Source organism: Passer domesticus, chromosome Z, assembly GCF_036417665.1.
Source record: "Passer domesticus isolate bPasDom1 chromosome Z, bPasDom1.hap1, whole genome shotgun sequence".
Lineage (NCBI taxonomy): Eukaryota > Metazoa > Chordata > Aves > Passeriformes > Passeridae > Passer > Passer domesticus.
The window spans coordinates 77,791,734-77,798,255 of NC_087512.1; the positions used below are offsets into that span (position 1 = coordinate 77,791,734).

General features: G+C 39.1%; 1 long non-coding RNA gene across 1 annotated transcript; it reads right to left on the minus strand.

Annotated features, from left to right (window-relative positions):
- Positions 1-725: 725 nt before the first annotated feature.
- On the minus strand, positions 726-6,068 carry LOC135291129 (uncharacterized). The gene is made up of 3 exons (XR_010353997.1): positions 5,732-6,068; positions 2,925-3,099; positions 726-2,652 (listed from the first exon to the last, which is right to left on the minus strand). It is a non-coding gene; the product is annotated as an uncharacterized LOC135291129 (long non-coding RNA).
- Between the last annotated feature and the right edge of the window lie 454 nt (positions 6,069-6,522).

Below are 6,522 nucleotides of genomic sequence, written 5' to 3' on the forward strand. Positions count from 1 at the left end.
CACATTGCTTTAAGAATGGTCCTCTTTGTTTCCATTTTGAGCCACGGCTGAATTCTTACATGTTGTCTGATCTTCAGGCTCAAATACCCAAGAGAATAGGCAGCTGTGAATCAACCCTCTGTGTGCTTTCTAGCAGGTAGTCTAGCAAAGAAGGCAGTATGCTTCTTATTTCTTTAAATTTATAGGGATTTGAAGGAAAAGACTTTAATAAAAGTCTCATGAATGATTATTTTCTTCCTGCTGATGATTCTGAATTGCATGCAGAAATATAAGAACCTTTTAAGAGAGCCCTGTGGGTTTAAACCCAATTCTTTAGATTTATAATTAAAGCTCATTGTCTTTATGCTATCCTACACCTTACGAGAAGGATCACCTTTCTAATTACACAGTACCAGGAGGTCTGTCACATGCTTTTACTCAGTATTATGGTACACAGTTGCTCTATTTCTTTTCTTCTCCTTCTCCTTCTTCCAGAGATTCAATATTATGTTTTGGAAATTCAACATAATGAATTTTTTTTATTATTATTTTTGAGGCCAGATGTTTCACTCTGCTAGGTTAAGTCATATTGACATACTGCCATGAAATGGAAACAACTGCTAGCTTTAACACTGCTCCATATCTTTATTAAAAGGTATGTCTCATGAATCTTAATTCCCCACATACATGCCATCTTCCTCTCTCCTCCCCTCTCCCCCATTACACTTCTTTCTTTTCCTGCCTAAGGAAGGAGGAATATTAAAATTTCCTCGCTGTTCTGTCTGAGTGGTTAATGAGGTTCTAGATAGCGTGATGAATATGCAGTGCCATTGATTCTGCGCGCGTGCGTTTGTGTGTGCGTGTCTTTAATCACAGCTGGAATGCAAAATCAGGCTCCACCTTTCAACTCTATCTCCATCATGCTGAGAGAGTGAGAGAGAGCGAGACTGAGACTGCTAGACAGCTCGAAAGAGATTGCAGCTCAGATGTCCTGGAAAACAGCAAATCCCTCAGACCTGGCAGATTCCGTTACCATGAGAACTGCAGATATTTCCATTGTGATGGCTTGCTCTAGCAGCCATCTGTTACACCCATTTGATTAGGAAGTACAGTTCAGCTTGTATGGGATTTTCACTGCACCTTATCCCATGGCAGCGTACAGAAACTCTCTCTCTCTCTCTCTCTCTCTCTCTCTTTTTATATGCTAAACTCAATGTTTTTAAAGTGCTGTAATTTACTGAGGCTGAAGGCATTTAATGAAATGCTGGGAGGAGGTCACTGAGGGACAGTATCTCTGAGAAGAAAGAAGCACATGAGATATGTGAAGGGGATTAGCATCCAGTATATAAATAAGATCAGCCCAGAAATTAGCTGTATTTAGCAATTCCTCATCCTTGCCAGGGAGAGGAGCTTGATATACAGACCTCATGAAGCCATAATAAAATTAGTAATTGCCTCCTGTTAGTTAATCCCACTCTATATATATTTATTGTATGGCTGCAATAAATGCATGAAGCAGATATATTTCAGGTCTTCTGTAAAAAAGGGGAAGGTGATGACTCTCCCCAGATGCCTGAAGTGGTGCAGTGGCTGCACTGTGTAACGATTAGATTAGCTCTAAAAATTTAATGGTGCCATTTGACTTTTCATAGATGCAGAACAACCTTAAACTTTCTTGAAGGTTTTCTGTGATTTACCGATTAAAACAATTGTTTGGAGTAGTTGAGTCCCTCGGTGTAAATTAGTGGTGGAGGAAATGGTAATGGCACATCAAATGGATATAAAAACAAAGGAGTCCCCTTCAATTAAAACTCTCCAGACATTCCTCCTAAGTGGCTGGCATTCCAGATTCAGGGTAATCTTATGTGTGGCGTAGTTGCCTCGAGTATCTTAAAATGACTGAAGGTCTTGTAAACTCACTGAAGCTAATTAAATGCTCACACACTGAAATGAATTTCTGATTGCTGCTAAGGAGGCATTGAGGTCAGCTCCTCTTTTCATTGCCCACACTTTATGGCCAATGCCAGATACTAAATAAATCAGATCCTCAGAATCAGGGGCTCTGTGGTTTTGTTCCTCTTATATATTCTCCCACCCGGCTGAACATAATTCCTTATCCGTCTTCATCTCGGCATGAAAAGTTTTCTCTCCTATTGTTTTTCCTCACATAGCACCAGATTACCATGGAGAAGACTATGATATCATAAGAAATGAATGAGCATGTTTCTCACCATGGGTGAAATATACATTCCAGACCTAATAAAGTCAGGAATCATGTAATGGGCCTGGTAAAATGAGCTGCTTAGTTAGTGTAAATAGAAATGGTTCTTCTTTAGGTTTCTGCTTCATCAAAGTAAGTTCTTAGGCACATGGAGACACATAAGAGCATGTTTAAGAGCTTTTCTGAGTAGGGATTGTTCTTAAAATGTTTTGCTGCATCTGGGCCCACAACATTTTTTTCAAAAAAGTAAAATTTCCACTCTACAGTAATAAAAGATTTTCTTGTTGATCATCTCTGCAGCAAATTAGAACTTTCACTTCTTGCAGCCTCCCATCTCACATAATCCTGGAGGGAAGAGAGTCCTTTTTTTTTTCTTTCTCCAGACAGGGCACTTGTTTTATGAATGTGGTATCTGCCTTTGACAGGCAGCAGATGTATGGGAGCCCTGAAATCTGAAACAATAAATACCATTCAGAGTCTCACCACTGAACCTTCTTATAGTACTGCCTTTGTTAAATGAAACATTTACAGGAATACCATCCCCCTTCTTCCCAATCACCTTCAAGGCTAGGATCTGAACCATGTTTTTAAAGTAAAGGTTAAGTACCTGAGGCATGAACAGTTGACATACAAAAGAAACTAAAGTAAATTTATCATTCGTTTGCCAGCTACGAGGTGTGTCGAGGGCTTTTTCTTTCTCTTTGTAATGCATGAGAAAACAAACCTGGGAAGCGTATGCAAGGAATATTTCTCTTCTACACTGGAATGTTAACATTTGCACCTTCTGACTTAATACTGTGTATTTCTTCAGAGTCATCAATCTCTTGAGAGTCATCTTGCCATCTGTACCAGCATTGCTCCAGGCTTCCATATGAAAGTCCAATCTGGCGGTATAAATACTGGATAATGAAGAGTAGGTGTTAAAGTTTCTGACTGGTTGGAAGATGAGTCTGTGTCTATGAAAGATCCGAATTCATGTGTTAAACAAACAAACAGAATCTATGTTAACATGGAAGTTCAACCACAAAGAGCATGTTGCATGTTTGTTCTCATACCCTCTCCCAGTCTCTGTGGTTTTTCCTCAATTTTTTCCTTTATCTTCCTCATTTTTATAGAGTTTGCACATGATCTGTGAGAAAAATGTTCTCTGACCACAACGTTATGCTTTGGAGATTACAAATAGGGGCAGCATGTTGACTTCCTATAATGTAAGGTTCTTTTTTCTCCCCCTCTCCTTTTGCTGCAGGAAAGCTATAACTACATAGATTAGCAAAACTTTTGCAAGAATGGATGTAAAACAGATTTATCTCAGTGTCAGCTTTATCTGATCCATTTGGTCTTGCAGAGTTTGGATGGTTTCCTTTGTTACAATAACCAGCTTTCAAACATCTATATCCTTAGGGTATTAAATGTCAGCCTCTAGTGTATCGTTCAAGGATAAAAGATTGACAATACTGAAGTACTTTTTTTTCCTTCTGCTTTTTTTTTTTTTTTTCCCTTTCTCCAGCACTGGCAGAGTCTTTACTCTGCACACCACTGCTGACCCCAGAAGTGACCCACAGGAACTACTGGCAAAAGGAGTGAAAAGGTATTTCAGCTTGTAGGCATTAGAAACTCTCTTCATTAATAGCCTTTTTGCAGACTTTTCAGATAGATTTCCTGTCATTGTGATGAGGATATATTTGTAACAAGTCCCTTAAGTAAATGGCCAGTGGATAATTAATTGAACTAACTAGGACTTTCCATACTGTATTTTTTTTTCTCTTATTTCCTTATTTTTTTTTTTTTTTTTGAGGCAGGGAGGAGGGAAGATTTGCAGATGGTCTCATGTCTTCTGTGCTAGGTGTACAGCCCTTTGCTATCTCTTGGCCAAGTATTTCAGCCCTAATTCAAACAAAACTCTTAGACATTCTGTTGAGAGAGGTAGATTTTTTTGTTTTGGTTGGCACCAGGTTGACTTCTCTGGGCAAGGGGGGGAGCCTCATCACACTGAAAAAGTGTTGCTAAACCTGATCTTGCTGGAAGAGGCAGCTCAGAAAACAATATTTGGGTCAGTATTGATATCCACACTGTTGACTATATGACCATAATTCTGGTTATAATTCACCTTGCCACTCCTGTCATGCAGACTCCATTTTCCCAAATATGTGGCATCAGTGGAAATCCACAATGAAGCAAAATTAGGTTTATTATTGTATTTCATTCTTAGATTGCCTTCTTAGCACTGGCCTTCAGCCTCTTTAATTAAAAGTTTGCAAACATGCATTCCTTAAGTAATTTCTGACCTTCACAGCTGGTTATGAGGCAGCTGTAGCTGAAATTTTTGAGCAAAGTCTATTTCCCTCTCTCAGGGGCCTCCACTTTTTCATTTTTGGAAATGACTTATTAACTTTGCAGCCATTGGGACAACTCTCCAAAGAAATGAAGTTTCTTGATGAACATGCACAATTTTTCTCTGCACATCAAAGAGTTCAGATTTTCACTCCACTTGTCAGAGACTACTGATAATTACTTTTATTAACCATCTCACAAATAACAAATGTGTGAGGTCAAAAGAGTCTCATTTGAACTTTATGGTTTCATGTGTGAAAAAGAAATGCTTTTAAGAGTAACCACAAGTGTTGGGTAAGGAGCCATAATTTTCTCAGTAAAACAGAACCCATTAAGAAGATAAAGATATTGGGGTGCTGCTCAAGGGCTCCTGAGATTTTGTTCTGACAATTACTTGCAGGTGTGTTTAGAACCACTTGTCTCTGTATGCTGCTTTGTGGAATGAATGTGCTTTGCTACATCTTTCATTATTTTTTGTTAAAAAGGGTATGCCAAATTAAAGGTCTCATTTCAGGCAGCTTGGTCAGATATACAGGGGTCTGTTTTTTGGTTTTTTTTGTCCTCACAGTGTTGGACAAAAAAGTGAAATAATCCTAACCTCATTTGTACCACTGTAAATCAGGGTGAGGTTTGCTGAATCCAGTGGAATTATCCCACTGTTTTAAGCAAACTAAGGAAAGCCAGGTATTTTAGTTCCTTCCTTCTGTTTGGCACTTGCGATCTGCTCTGGACCAAGCTAACAAGACACAGGAAAAAAAAACAAAACCAACCCAAAAGAACCCCAAACCAAAACAAAACCCCAGCAAGCAAAAAACAAAACACATAAAATAATATAATTGTAGATGTCTAAAGGGTTGCCTCTGAGTTTCAGCTGTGGAAAGTTGTGATCTTCTATAATTACAGCTCTAGCTGAGATCTTTACACACCAAGGGTCGTAGGGCACACCTCCTCATCTCCCATCCATCCCTGCTGAAGGTGTGGTTGCCCTGATGTTTTTGGATTCTTTTAGACCTGGAGGTGTAAGCTGGGGCAGCCCAAGAGTCCTGAGTATGAATTCCTGGTTCACCACTGGCTCCTATTTTAAACATTTCCTCCAAGGCAAATGGAAAAGGGCCTTTAGTGTGTAGTGTTTAAGCTTGTCTCTGCCTTTAAGTCTTGGGATAAGTTATTTATGGGAAGCAGACATCTAGGCCGTCTTACCCTTTTCTTCTGTGCATTGAAGGCAGTGAAGGTTGCAATATTAATTGCTGCATCAGCAACTCCAAGATTTAATGTTTTTCCCCATTCTGCAGGCAATGTATCTCTTGCTTGATTTCCCACATAGTCTTCACTTTCACAGCCATCTGAATGATAAGCGACAATAATGTCTCTGGAAGTGATCCATAAATCATATTCAAATCCACACATCCAAATGATCCTATTTTTAATCTCTAAACTACTGTAGTCTGTGCTTGCTAGTGCGTTTCAATTGGAAGCATTATGCTCCCCACCTACATGTTTCCTTCAAATCTGTACTAATGCACACCCCCCCCACCAAAAAAAAAGAAAAAAAAAAAAAGTATTTTACCTGGAGCTTGAGTAATAACACATAGAAAAACTAAGAACAATTAAGGCCTCCCCAAATAAATTGAAGTGCTTATATGAACTACAAATAACTCAATGTTTTATCAGGATCTATAGAGGGAATATGAATGGTCTTGGGTTTAGGTCATGGCATTAGAGTGGAAAGTACTTGAATTGTCTTTGTTCCTTTTCCACAGAGTTTCTACTCAAAGTCCCATCCAGCCTGGCCATGAACACTTCCAGGGATAGGGCATCCACAGCTTCTCTGGGCAGCCTGTGCCAGGGCCTCACCAGATTTTATTTTGTATCAAAGTATATAAATAGTTCCAGGACACTGTGAACTTTCTCTCCTGGAACATCCATCACTTGTTGTTGTGGTCTTTATGGAGGTATTCCTGGAACAAATGCTTTTGGTTTTTTGTGGCTAC